This window comes from Nomascus leucogenys, chromosome 2 (genome assembly GCF_006542625.1).
Source record: "Nomascus leucogenys isolate Asia chromosome 2, Asia_NLE_v1, whole genome shotgun sequence".
Taxonomy (NCBI): Eukaryota; Metazoa; Chordata; class Mammalia; order Primates; family Hylobatidae; genus Nomascus; species Nomascus leucogenys.
The window spans coordinates 130,087,259-130,099,283 of NC_044382.1; the positions used below are offsets into that span (position 1 = coordinate 130,087,259).

The 12,025-nt window shown below is 38.3% G+C and overlaps 1 protein-coding gene across 4 annotated transcripts in view; it reads left to right on the plus strand.

Annotated features, from left to right (window-relative positions):
* Positions 1 to 12,025, plus strand: part of LOC100606192 (zinc finger protein 474) — a 71,934-nt gene that overhangs the window by 38,438 nt on the left and 21,471 nt on the right. For 2 of the 4 annotated variants that reach the window (XM_030823561.1, XM_004087432.2), the window contains exons 1-2: positions 8,192 to 8,232; positions 9,205 to 9,384. The gene's annotated coding sequence lies outside the window, so the exon portion shown is untranslated. Of the gene's footprint in view, positions 1 to 8,191; positions 8,233 to 9,192; positions 9,385 to 12,025 lie in introns of those variants that run through there. The other 2 variants (XM_030823567.1, XM_003259883.3) reach the window with 2 other exon arrangements.

Below are 12,025 nucleotides of genomic sequence, written 5' to 3' on the forward strand. Positions count from 1 at the left end.
CTGCACATACTCAATAGTGTGTCCTTAAATTGACAGCAAAGATGTATCGGTGGTCATATGCAGGAGAGCAAAGAAATGGGGCCATGTCATTCCTTACATCACTTGGCATGTTTTAGATGCATATAGTTCTCATCAAATTGGCTGGGAGGCTCCCACAGAGATCTGCTGGCAAACTGGCGCCCATTAAAACAATTGTGACTTTCCATAAAAATCCATGCCATGGGCGCCAAAGCAGACTTGTAAAAATTGTCCACTTTCAGGCAACCTGGACAAAAACCTTAGGAGGGCTAGAGTCATTATCAAAAGGGCTCTATAAGAGCCAAGAGAAATGTATCCCTGGGTTATTCAAATGCAGGTTCTCGTAAATGGCACAGCCACGGTGAGCCAAATTTGCATTTCATACCAGGAGCTTGGATTAAGGTCAGCCTAATCTGGCCAGTTAAAACAATGAGACCCTTTTGGCTCTTTTACCTGAGATGCTAAAGGAAAATTTCAGACATGTGATGATTCTGGAGCTTAAATTTAAAGATTTGGGTATTAATTGGCAATTTTGGAGAAATCCTATTTTTAGCTTTTCAGATAGATTGCATCCGTTGAACTAAAAGAGAAATAATATTGTCAACAAAGCAATAAAAACAAGTTTAATTATGAAACTCAAAAATTTAAGCATTTTTTTTCCTTTTTGATATCTGAATTTCATATTCTCAACAAACATGAGTTACATCCAGTCAGTTTAGTGGTAAATCAGAATGTGACCACTTGACCTTGGCAAAGTTACCTGGTAATGAGGATGAAAGGTACATGGAACAATTTGTGTCTATCTGAGTCACTGAGTTTTCCTTCAACAGCACAAATGTGTCATCTGTTTTGTCATGGCTTGTCTTGAGCAATAGAAGTGGTGGTGGCCACAAAGAGGAATGGGAAGGGCACTGATTTCAGGCCAGGAGACAATATTCACACATAGATGTACATCTGTAAATGCATAGACTTTCTGGGAGGATACACAAGAAATTGGTAATGGAAGCTGCTGCTACAGTAGGGTCCGGGAGTGGGAACCTGGTGAGTCAGGGGTGGAAATAGAATTTATTTTTTTTATTTTTCAGTTTTGTACTGTGTATATATATATATATATATATATATATATGTCTGTGTGTGTGTGTGCGTGTGCGCACACATACTGGCCGTCCAAGAAAATAAACAATAATAACAAAAGACAGAGTGAGAAAGGCCATATTTTCATTGGCTCTACTTTAAACTGGGTGGATAATTTTTTCCCCTCTGGACTTCAGATGCCTCTTTTCCAAAATAAGATGGAATAGAGTTTCATCTGCAAAAATAGCTAATATTTCCCAAAGCATTGACTTTACAATAGTATAAATAAAATTTTCCATTCTGAGTCTGATGTTGGAGAGATAACATATTGTTAATAATAACAATGTGAAGCATAAGCACTATCTTAGTAGCCAAAAAGTTGAAAATTCATGGTTGCTTATTGAAGAGCTGCTCTGAGAAGGAGCTTTAGAGGAGAACAAAGGGAAAGGAGAGGTGACTTGTGGTGAAAGCTGGGGAAGCACAGGAGAGCTGGGTGATTCCAGTTCCACAGGATATAACAAATATGGCATATGCAAGAGAGAATCTGGTAAAGACCAGGTTCACCTGGCTGGGATCATCACTTTTGTAAGAGCCTTTGCCAGTCTTTTGCTTTGTCTAGGAGCCAGCTGACTTCATCTTATTTTCCTATAACTTGGCTCTGACCTCACACCTCAGAGTCTGTACTTGCCCACATATCAGACAACCCCTAGCTTCATTCTCTCCCACTCTAATTCCATTACAAATTTCACAGGGAACAGTTAGTCTCAGTTCTCTGTCTTTGCATTTTCTCTAGCTAATTTTTGCATTGCAGAAGTGATTTTGCCCTTAGTCACATACAACTGAATGTCTGCAGCTCAGCTGCTTGGGGCAGGTGATATGGAAAAAAGCGTGGGCCATGAAGTGAGTCAGGCCAGGCCAGCGTGCACATTTCCAAGGTGTCCTCACATATTGGCTGTAGAAATATGAACAAGCTATAGAGACTCTCTGTGCCTGCTGCTTCGTTTGCAATGGAACCCCTTGGTTATGCACCATTAATCTGGAAAAAAGCCTGTTGACTCAGCCTGTTCTAGAAAGAAAACATTGCCACTCAGAGTCTATGTTACACCCGGAGAGTTCAGCACACAAGCCTCAACCTTAGCATTTACTGATGTTTTGGACCAGATAATTTTTTTGTGTGTGGAGGACTTAGTTGTGCTTTTTAGGATGTTTGGCAGCATCTTGTTCTCTATCCACTAGCAGCACTCTCCTTCACCCTGTATGTGACAACCAAAAATGTCTGTAGACATTGCAAAACGTTCCTGGGGTGGAGGAATTATCACCATTTAAGAATCACTGATCCAGAGGATGTTTTCTTATTAAGTTTTATTTTGGTTCATATGAAGTCAGCCTAGGGTGAGTGTCTGTACAATATTTTCTTTTTCTAGCATCCTCATCCTTTACCATGGGCCTTCAATTCAGCCTCATTAGGTAGTTAACAAGGACTAGAGTGGCATGGTACAGTCTTTACCTGAGTCGGCTTAGGGCTTTCAGGGTTCAAGGAAAGCCTCTAAAAGGTAAATAGACTTAGTCTTGCTGATATTGATCATCTCTTGGTAAAACCTTCATGTATTATTACTCTAACCAAGTTTCTATTTTAGCAAAGATCTGCAGGAAATTAGGAAAGGAAGAGAGACAGAAAACTCCACCTGTCATAGCAAAGGGCGATCCCAATAGCAAATTGCCTGGCATGAGACTTGGCATGCAGCAAGAATAATCTCCACGACTCAGAATACAGTGCTCCCTACTAACCAGCTGTCATCTGTCTCTCCACTCACTCACAGTGGTGACAAACAGCTTCCACACCAAGCACTGTGGCTGTGACTTAGGTCTTGAACTCTTTGCTTCTTGGATGGATTATATTCATACTAATCAAGTCTTGAAGTCAGCCTAAAAACTTGGTACATTTCTTTGCCTGTAAAATCAATGAAGTGTTTAAAGGAGAAGAGAATTTCTAGTGGGTGGGAGGGCAACAGTTAAATGTATCAAAGTCATGGTGGGTGATGGAAACCAGGAAAAGGTCTTGGCTGAGCTGATTGGGAGTGCACAAATGATGTTCTCAGAAGATGCTTCGGTGAGAGAAGCAATAGAAACCAAATGATGGGGTACAGAGGTGATTAAGTGTGTGTGTGTGTGTGTGTGTGTGTGTGTGTGTGTGTGTAAAATAGAGCCAGGGGCTTGGATCACTCCTGCTCAAGAAGTAGGTAGGAACACACAGCAAATGCGGATTATTTTCTTTTAAAATAGAGGACAGCTGAGTCTGTTTAAAAGTCGAGGGGAAGAAGCCAACAGAATAGAAGAAACTAAAAGTTCTAGAGAGGAGAGGCTAAGTGGGAGGGCAAATTACCAGAGAGAAATATATTCCTTTATCTGAGACTGGTGGAAAGAAGGACAATTAGAAGGAATTTCCTTATAACTTACTATCTCTAATTAAGGAGTTGAAAAGCACTTCATAAAACACACATGAAAATATCAAATATTAGACTATTATCAGCCATGAACACTCTAATTTAAACCGGCTTTAGAAACCTTTGAGTAATAAACTACTGATTAAATACTTACTGTTCACATGCCATAAGGTCTTGGACTTCTGCCAAATCTCTAAAAGGATGCAAAATTGTTTCAAAATGTTAACATTAAAAGATAAAAATCTTTAAATGTAAATCTGGTCTTAACATCTTGTAACTTTGGTTATCTTCAACCCACTTGTCACTATTATCTCTTTTAACAAAATAAGGTATGTGCCCAGCAGAGTAGGCAAATATTCACTGAGAACCTACTATGTAAAGCTGCTCTGGGTCCTGATTTAGGGGTGTTGGGAAAGTTCGGAAAAGAAGTGGAAGACCAGGGTAGAGAACTGAGCCAGGGCAGCCTGGAGAGCCAGGATTGTGATGAGTTGCCCAGACTCACCGCAAACATTTAAAACCTAGACTCTCAAGTCCCTGAAACAAGAGGCTTTACAACACAGTATATACAAAATATTGTATTATCTGTGAAACGCTAGATATAACACTAAAGAAACATTCCCTGTCCTTAGGAAGGGAGATCAAAAGACAGAAATCTTTCTATCTGTCCTGGCAATGTTTTTATTATGGCAAAGATAAAGCAGAGGCGTCTTCTGACAATGTTTTTTTTCTTGGTGTCAGAATTTAAATCTGTGCTACATAAACAAATAATATTCTCTACTTAAATGCTTCATCAATTTAAAAAGTCAGACCAAAAATATCTTTTTGCCTGAGGATAGTTGGCTGGACTAGATGCAATTTTGAAGTCCACTTCAGCTCCAAGAGTTCTATTTCTATGATAAAACCACTCAAATACATAGAAAATATCATAAATTTATTGCCCCTTTTCAAACAAGTCCATTTTTCTCTTGAACACACTTAAGGGAAAATTTGCCGCTCTCTTTTGTTTAGGCAATCTGTGAAGGATTACCATGGTTTCTGTGGCCTCCTGGCCACTTTTTCTGTACATCAGCTTGGCCATGAGATCATCTGAGGCCAACACTGTCAGCTCTCTGGATGTATGACCCTCAGCATGCATTCCCCGCGGAAGCAGTGAAAATTGGTTTCAAGGGTGACATAATCTTAGATATTGCATTTGTTTGTGGCGGGCCAAAGAACCACAGTACATAAACAGATATAAGGTATATCTGTGATATTAAAATTTCATGGTGGGTGAGGGAAGATTAGGAAAATAAACCTTAAAAGTCTTTGTGACAGAGGGCACTAACACAGAAAAGTTGAGAAATACTATCTTAGGGCAAGGATTCCTTGAAGATTTAAGATCTGATGGACAGGACTCCAGTGTATCGAATACAATACATTTTTTTAAGTTTTAAAATATTTAAAGTGCACCCTCTCCTCCTTTCCTTCTAATCTACCACAGGACACTTTTTGCACCATTTTAAATTTAGACATTTTACAGTTCAATCTAGTACAGTATATAAAACTCAATGTATACAAAGGCTGTTCTTGTGACAAAAGGCGTATTTGAAAAATGACTCTCTCTTTTGAGGTCAGACTCATAATAAAAACATTGCCAGGATGGATAGAAGGATTTCTGTCTCTTGACCTCCCTTCCTATGGACAGGGAATGTTTCTTCAGTGTTATGTATAATGTTTCTTCAGTGTTTCTTCAATCCTCCTGTTTCAGAGACATGAGGATCTAGGTTTTAAACATTTACTGAGTCTGGGCAACTCATAGCAAATATTATTTATTGGATATGGGAATATGGCAGCAAGATCCAGCAGAAGGCAGCGAAGAGAAGCCATTTGGGCACCAGAAAGACACACATGTCCATCCCAGATTTGCTTTGGAATAGCCTTGCCAATGAGGCACGTTGCTTAATGCTCTGGAGCCTCAGTTTTCTAATCTGTCAAACAAGGATACTAATGCCTACCTTGTATGGTGGTTAAAAGATTTGAGATAACGGATGTCAGGTGGCTGGAACTTGCTGTTTCTGAGTTAGGCGATAAGAATGAAGTAAACAATAATTAGGTAGACAAGAACAAGGCACTCAGTGCACCTATTTTGCCAGACTTCACAAACATCCTGTTTGGATCCCTGCTGCTGCCATTGCAATTTTTTTTTTTTTTCTCACAAAATGTAGTCTCTGCCAAGTTTAAATAAACTCCAAAGGATTATTGGTAGCTTGCAAAGTAAGATTTGGGCTTTGCATCAGTGAAGAGTCTTGAGGATGGGCAGAGATACCAGCAAGGAGAAGCATTTCTCCTGCTCCATGAAAACGTGATTCATTCCTTTAATGAAAAAGTCAGGGGCTTGTGCAGGCACAACGGCTGTGGTTTTATGAAGGGATAATAATCCAGATTCCTTGTGGTGGGGCTGCTGCCACAAAGGGTCAGATCTGGATTATTGCTGGAGGCTGGCATCATCCCACAGTGACACAAGCATGATTGGATATCACATAACTTGAAATAACTGGCAATTGTTTTAGGTGAGAAAAGCTCAAGCAAGCAAACCAGACCAGCTCAAGTAAAGGCTTCAGTGTCTTTGATCTGAGGCTGACTTGAATGCCTGGAGCCAGAACAGAAGAATGAACACGGTTATCTTTGAAGCTCACACTGGTTGCTGGTTGCCCACTCAACAGATGTGAGCAGTTTAGTTGTCACCATAAATCAAGGGCTCCCCCACAATGTTATAAATAGGGATGGGTAAATATTTTGGATTCATCAACCTCCAAGTATTCTTCAGATGTTTTGGGTTCAACTAAACAGAATACATCGTGCAAAACACATACCCTCCTTGATTTTTTAGGACCGTATGTGACTTATGGAAAATAGAATCCATATGTTTCTGCTTCATTTACACTTAAGTCATCAAAAGGTTGTGTGTTGTAAGAGCTTTTTGATGTCCAAGATGCCTCTGCGCATGCTTAAAAAAAAAAATACGAGCAGCTTAAAAGTTTTGGTCGCTCGAAAAGACCAGAGAGACACAGAGACAGGGAGAAGGAGAGAGAGACAGAGCACCTAGGAACGCCTGTTTTGCCAAGATGAAATACATTTGAACACCAGGAAGTTCAATTCTGACTGAAACTACAAAGCCATGAATTAAAAATGAGTCCAGAATTTGGGAAGAAACAAAGGCTGCACTCCAGCCAGTTTTAGAAGCAGCTTCGATGCATACAGAAAAGCAGCTGGCAACTCAGCCACAGCACCAGGGAAGAGAGGGCCGTGAGTGCACCATCAGCTACAGCTAACAAAGCCTGCAAGCTCTGTTATTCTTGGGCCTCCTAAGAGTTGCTCCAGCCAGGATAGAGACTCTGCCCTGCTTTAGCTCAGAAATATCCACTCTCGTGATGTTTTCCTGAGGTTGTCCTGCCATAGGCCAACACTTCCTGTCTCTTCTGCCATCTGGCCCAAATAGACAGCCACTGGACTGAATACTGGGTGTGCATTTGGGATGATGTTTATTTACTGGGCACTTTCTTTAGAGAAAGACCACATTTAGTTCACAATAGGGCCAATAAAACATGCAGTTTGTGTAAAGTGAAAAGTCTGTCAACTAGGGGCCTACAGGTAAAAGGCAACATGTAAAACAAGGTTTTCTTGCCCCCATCTCAACATTTACTCACTGATATTATATCAGCTCTATGTCATTGTATGCATGTATTATTATTTGTGTATGTATCTTATGATTTCAGAAGCATCTAAATTAGAAATATTTTATATCATAAATTAGATATCTAGAATAGTTAGAGCGTTATTGCAAGTTAGGGTGTGAAACATTGCTGTCTCTCGGGATCTCTAGACTGTGTGGCCTAAAGAGTCACTTCAGCAGAATTAAGAGTCCTGTGAATTACCTCTATATCCCAATTACATTATCTGGGGACAAGGGGCAGGGTTGGGGAATATTAGCGGTCAAGTTTTGTTCTGTTTTTTTTTTTTTTTTTTTGCTAACCAGTAAGGAACATTCAGTAAAAATGTTCCTTAATCTCACCACTTGTACGTAACCACTGTTAACACTGGGGTGTATATTCTTTGAGTTAATTGTGTGTTTGTGTGCACATGAGCACACACAAAGAATTTGATGAGATTATGCTATTTATTTTGTTTTGTAGCTTCTCTTTTTCATTTAGCAATATATTGTAAACTTTTTCCCAGGTCAATAAACTGTTGCCTCATAAGCTTTAATGCTTGCAGAATATTTCATTGTGGAGTTGTACTACAATTATCTTAATATCTCAGAGTATTTTAAAATATGAATCTTGAAAACACTGCTTCAGATATATTTTTAAATACTAGCCTTAGTTTTTAAAATGTTTTCTATGTCTTAGGACGTGTTAGAAAAATAGACTAAGCATAGCTTCTACATCTTGTCGTTGCTTGCATTTTAGACCAAAGCATAGAACAAACTTTGAGAGTCATGGAGACGATCCTTCTTCCCTGTTTTAGAGGAGACCAAGCTCTTCTTCTTCTTCTTTTTTTTTCTTTTTCTTTTCCTTTTTTTTTTTTTTTTGAGATGGAGTTTCGCTCTTGTTGCTCAGGCTGGAGTGCAATGGCATGATCTTGGCTCACTGCAACCTACACCTCTCGAGTTCAAGTGATTCTCCTGCCTCAGCCTCCCAAGTAGCTTGGATTACAGGTGTGTGCCACCATGCCCGGCTAATTTTTGTATTATTAGTACAGACTGGGTTTCACCATGTTGACCAGGCTGGTCTTGAACTCCTGACCTCAGGTGATCCACCTGCCTCAGCCTCCCAAAGTGTTGGGATTACAGATGTGAGCCACTGCGCCTGGCCCAAGCTCTTCTATGTAGATGGTATTAGTATTAGTCAGGGTTCTCTAGAGGGACAGAACTAATAGAATAGATGTGTATATGATGGGAAGTTTATTAAGATGTATTGACTCACATGATCACAGGGTAAAGTTCCACAATAGGCCATCTGCAACCTGAGGAGTAGGGAAGCCCAAAACCTCAAAAGTAGGGAAGCCGACAGTGCAGCCTTCAGTCTGTGGCTAAAGGCCCGAGAGCCCCTGGCAAACCACTGGTGTAAGTCTGAGAGTCCAAAAGCTGAAGACCTGGAGTCCAATGTTCCAAGGCAGGAAGCATCCAGCACGGGAGAAAGCTGAAGACCAGAAGACTCAGCAAGTCAAGTCCTTCCACATTTTCCTGCTTTATTCTGGCCGCACTGGCAGCTGATTAGATGGTGCCCACCCAGATTGAGGGTGGGTCTGCCTCTCTCAGTCCACTGACTGGAATGTTAATCTCCTTTGCAACACCCTCACAGGCACACCCAGGAACAACACTTTGCATCCTTCAATCCAATCAAGTTGACACTCAATATTAACCGTCACAGTATTTTTTAAGGTCCCTAGAAAAGATCAATAAGATAATCAATCAGTAAATATTGTTTCCTTTTCTTCTTTAAAATAAAATGTTGTGTTTCTACATCAAGAAGAGCCTGTGACTTAAATTTATCTGTCCCTGTTGGTTGCTCAGTCCATCGGTAAAGTTCCTGGAGTCAATTTAAAAGAAAGCTGAAACCCATACCTACTTTGTTATCTGTTTCCCATTAATTACTGATGAACTGAGTCCCGTCCCTTTTGTTGACAGGTTGCCAGGATACATCCAGGCAACAAAGGGTGCGGTTCCTGTTACTCAGCAGCCTCAAAAACTCACACCAACTCCTGCAAGGAATGTGAATCTTGGGGCTCCCAGCTATTCTGTTCCTGTTTCCGTCAGCTCCTTCCCTGAAAACTCAGAGATGCTCAGGCTAAAAGGCAAAATAAAAAGGTAAAGAACAAATGTCACAAGGTGAGGCTCTCGCATGGTGTGTGCATTCTCTGTTGTCTGGTAGGTCTTAAATCTCAAACCTTTCAACTAATAACAACTGCTTCTCTTAGATATTCTTGGTCTCTTCCATTGGCTTCTCACCAGTATTCAGTAACTATTTCCTTGCTATTGAAAATAAATCCAAATGATAATAATAATAATAATTAGTTCTTAAGAGAAAAATCTCAAGTACTACTAAACAAAACACTGAATGTCATTTTACTTCTTTGGATGCTGGCAATGATGAGTGAACTATGGATTAAATGTTCTAATACCTAAAAGATAATACAATTGTATTTAAAAAAATGATTTTTAAAATAACTTTCTTCAAAGAAAAGTAGATGAAGTCGGGTTTTAACATTAATTCAGAACTATATGTTTGTTAGCCAGATTATCCATGAAAGAAAAGGGGTGTTAAAGGCTATAATTACTCAATTGTCTTGGCTGAGTTTTTTAAATTATTTGAGATAAAATCGACATGGAGTAAATTGTAACCAATCTTGAGTTCCTAAATTCAAGTTTCTAAAATCAATGAGTTTAACAGGTATATGCAACCACGTCATGATCACCTCAGTCAGGGCATGGGACATTTCTTTCACCCTGGAATGTTTCCTCACATCCTTTCCAGCCAATCTTCCCTCCACAGGGGGCCACTCTTTTGATTTCTATCCTCAAAGAACAGTTGGCCGTTCATGAACTTTATAAGAATAGAATGATACCATATATATTATATTGTTGGACTGACGTCTCTGGCTCAGCAGAATGTTTTTTCAAGCATTTCAATGTGGCTTTTTAAGTCAGTAGTACGATTCTTTTTAAAGGTAAGTATAATTGCATTATATGCTTATTTTACATTTGTTTATTACATTGATTGGTATTTTGTTTGTTTCTGGTTTGGGCCTCTTATAACTAAAGCAGCTATAATGATTCTTGCACAAAGTATTTTTCTCCTAATTTTATTTTTTATTTCTAACTTTTTTTCCAGCTTTACTGAGGTACGACTGACAAATAAAGATCACATATATTTGGGGTTTATCATGAAATGTGTTGATATATGTAGACATTGTGAAATGATTACCACAATCAAGCTAATTGAAGTATTCATCATATCACATAGTTACTTTTTTTTGGCTGTGGTGCGAATGCTTGAGATCTACTATCTTAACACATTTCAATTATTATTAATCATAATAATTCTTAATTATAGTCACAATGCTGTACGTTAGGTTTCTAGCATTTACTCATCTTGTAGCTGAAGGTTTGTACCCTTTTCCTATCTTCTCTTCACCTCATCCTCCACTCATGGTAACCATTATTGCACTCAAAGGGTAGGTATATGAAGATGCTCACCATCACTGATCATTAGGGAAATGCAAATAAAAATCACAAGGAGATATTACCATACATTTGTGAGAATGGCTGTTAAAAAGACAAAAGATAACAAGTGTTGGTGAGAATGTGGAGAAAAGGGAACTCTTATACACTGTTTGTGGGATTGTAATTTAATACAGTCATTATGGATTATGGAAAACAATATGGAAGTTCCTCAAAAAGTTAAAAGGAGAACTACCATCTGATCCAGCAATCCCACTGCTGGGTACATATCCAAAGAAAATGAAATTAGTATATTAAAGAGATATCTACACTCCCTTCTTCATTGCAACATTATTAACAATGGTCAATATATGGTAACAAATTATCTATTAACAGATAAATGGATAAAGAAAATGTGGTATAAACATACAATAGAATATTATTGAACCTTAAAAAAGAAGAAAATCCTGCTATTTTCAACAACATGGATGAATCCTGAGGACATTATACTAAGTGAAATAAGCCAGATAAGGAAAGACAAACACTATGTGATCTCACTTATATGTGGGAAAAAAAAGGAAGCCTGCACAAGTCTTATTAGATATATGTTTTTATTTATTCTGGATTCGGACCCAGGAGTGAAACTAATGAGTGATAGGGTAGATATTTGTAATAAATATGGAATAATATGTCACAGTGGTCATAATTTGCATATTCCTGATGACTAATGAAGTACTTTTCATGAACTTCTTGGAGATTTGTATCTTTTAAAAAATTATCTATTCATACCTTTTACCCATTTAACATTTTTTTCTTTTTAATATCTTTTTCATTGATGTATGTCTCACATACAATAAAATGCACCCATTTTAAGTACAAAATTTGATGAGTTTTGACAAATGATTATATTCATGAAACCAACAAAGATATAAATATGAGAAAACGTCCATTAACCTTTGCAGTCAATTTTCCATTCATGCACCTACCCACCAAACAATAACTGATACACTTTCTGTCACTACAGATTAGCTTTGCTTATTCTACTGTTTCATATAAATGGAATAATTAAGTACCTATACTTTTTTTGCATTTGACTTTTTTGGAAGCACATTATTCAAAGGGATCCATGTAGTGTATATTAGTAGTTTGTTCATTTGTATTGTGAAACAATATTCTATTGTATGAATATGCTATAATTTTGTATTCATTTATCTATTGATGTATATTTATGTTATTTCCAGTTTTTCACTACTATGAGTAAAGCTACTGTAAACATTTGTAAATGACT